Source organism: Bactrocera latifrons, unplaced genomic scaffold (assembly GCF_001853355.1).
Source record: "Bactrocera latifrons isolate USDA-ARS-PBARC rearing strain unplaced genomic scaffold, ASM185335v1 scaffold_415, whole genome shotgun sequence".
NCBI classification, from domain to species: Eukaryota; Metazoa; Arthropoda; class Insecta; order Diptera; family Tephritidae; genus Bactrocera; species Bactrocera latifrons.
Window position 1 is genome coordinate 191,175 of NW_017537063.1, and position 2,893 is coordinate 194,067.

General features: G+C 33.9%; 1 pseudogene; it reads left to right on the plus strand.

The window, feature by feature from the left end:
* Nucleotides 1-410: 410 nt before the first annotated feature.
* On the plus strand, nt 411-767 carry LOC108972681 (annotated as a pseudogene).
* Nucleotides 768-2,893: the final 2,126 nt, after the last annotated feature.

Genomic DNA, 2,893 nt, shown 5'->3' on the forward strand with positions numbered 1-2,893 from the left:
GTCCAGTGGTTGGTTTTAAACAAATCGTTTGGGAGAAATAATTGCATTTGAAAGCCATTTCTTTTTATCAACAATTCAACTCAATAATTACTGCTGTATAACTCCTTGCATTCCCTTCAAAATTAAGGAATATGGGCAATAGAGTTTTAAACATTTTTTCACGCAACCAGTTCAATCTTTGTCAGCATTAAGAATAGTAATAGCGAGTAAAGATATATGTTCTGATTTAGAAATATTCAAAATAAGTGATATAAATTATAAATATACAGATTTGCCTTAGCCTTATGGAGAACAAATCGTCATGATGCCCATTCTTCATGACGTCATCTGGTAATATTTTTATAAATTTTAGATATCTAATAATTTTATATGTTTTAAATGAAAATTGTTACACTTATGTTTAATTGCAGATGTCTTTATTTAAGTCGCAAATCCCCGATTATGATTTCTTTATCGCGTCTAGCGAGTTTACCAATATAAATAGAACGAATAACACTAAATTAGAAGGTAATGTCAATAACAAAGTTCATAATTTCAATGTTTTTAATCAAAATGTTTGTGTTTATTAGAAAAACTTGATATCATTATAGCCAACCAAAACAACATAAAAGAGACAACAAGCAGAAACGTTGGCGATGTTTAAACAGCTATTTGAAAAAGATGTAGGCTCCTATGGAACGAGAAGTGTATTCCCGTTGTCCAACTTGGAAGCATTAAAAAAACTGAATGCAGATATAGTGGCAGCTTCCAGTGCAGACTATGACTAATAAATATTATACGTATTTTTCTATAGATAAAAATCATTAAAAATATAATAGGCAAAACGGGGATTACTAAATCTATTAAGGGTATCAAGGGGTTAATCGACTGCTTGTTTGGTAAATAATTTTAGAAAGGAAAAAATATATACATATTTTCTAAAATTTTTTATGATTTCAAAGGCATCAATGAAAGAAGGATATTCCCATGGCGAGTTTGTTAAAGACTTGCGACAAGCTTTAAAACTGGCGAAAAATCGTCATTTTAAAACAAACTCCATATTAAAAACTAAAAACTAAAATATTTAAATAAAATTAATGGTGTCCTCTGTTTCTGCTATGGTAGGTTCATAGTAAATAGTTAGTAGTATGTAATAGAAAAAATAGTTTGAAGGAAAGTACTTCGAAGCACACGAAATATTAGGTTTATAGTAACTATCTACTGAATTAATCAAAATTAGGTGTGGGGAAAGTACTTTCCGTCATATGAATTCGTAAGCGAAGTGGAGGTCCTTCGCTCCAATGACATTGATCAGAAAAACGAAATTAGATAGTATTATTGTAGGAAAGTACCTCTACTTATTTTTTCAGTAGGAAGTATCCAATTCTTTCCTACTTCCAAGTCCCACTGGGTTGCTGCGTTCATTTGGACTGCCTCAAGTATGATTTCATGCCCCATGTTGCTCTTCTTTACAACCGGAGATGGTGAATTGAAGGATGGTACTTACACTGAGTGACCTGAAATTCCGATGGGCTACTCGCAATGGAAATATATGTAAGTATGTGTTGCGTTATAAAGGATGATAGAATATTTGCATTGGTATTAGCGTAAATGTTTGAACACTTGTTCTTATTACTAAAACAAAAGGAAATTTTACATACTTACTTTTTGTTTGAATTACTGACATTTATTTACATACGATGACGGTTCAATAAGTACTTAAACTCATGGGCGAATGCTTTATTATTGCAAAAGAAATTTAATGTCTTGTAATAGGTTTTCACAGGGGACGAATTACACTTCACCGTGTATGGAAGTCAATGAGTTCACGGATTTATAAAAATGGTGGAAAAAAAGTATATCCGTCAGTGGGACAATTCTTATTTCTGAGTGATTTGATCCTGTTTTAAGTTTCTACTCCCCTTCAATGGTAGTGTTTTTTAAGCACAAGGAAACATGGATCCACAGGTACAGGTAGAGAATAAGGAACAATAAAAACAGAAGGCATCACCGGAGGAGCCTGATCCAAGGAACGAGATAGGCGCTGACCGCCATTTTCTATGATTCCTAATGTCTGGCACACAATCACCTATCGCATTGCATAACGATCACATTCGACTCTACTGTACCGAAATTTGAGTTATCTGTTGATAACCTACTTATCGCATACATACACCCCGAGTATATATTGATAAAATTTTCTATTCAGATGGGTTAAACTGGGAGAAGAATGTCGAGCTAAACGAAGACTGAGTTGAGATATAACTCATCACTTGTACACAAATTTCTTTTTTCGTGTGAAAGCTGAGTATTTTGGACAGCCATTATATTTTAAGAAAGTTGATACGGATTCTCTTATTGGAAATAAATAAATCTTTAATTATTTCATTTGACACAAAATTAAAGTAATCTCAATACAGGCTAGAAGAGCCGTTACCAATTCTTATAGCGAGATATTAGTCAAGCGAATATTTATAGTTAGAACCGGAAAAGGGGATAGTTAATAAGCCGTACATATTTGATTTGAGAAAGCATTTAACTCTTTATCTGCTTATATTTTCAAGATCAAAAAGCAGTAAAATCTTTACCGGAATATTTTTTCTTCAACAGAGAGATATTAAAAACTCTTCTAAGCTATCATACCTTATCTGATGCCGTGTAAGAACTGGCTTTGAAATTTTAATATGTATAACTTCTTCTTCTTGATTGGCGTAGACACCGCTTACGCGATTATAGGCGAGTTAACAACAGCGCGCCAATCGTTTCTTCTTTTCGCCACGTGGCGCCAATTAGATATTCCAAGTGAAGCCAGGTCCTTCTCCACTTGGTCCTTCTAACGGAGTGGAGGTCTTCCTCTTCCTCTGCTTCCCCCGGCGGGTACTGCGTCGAATACTTTCAGAGCTGGAGCGTTTTC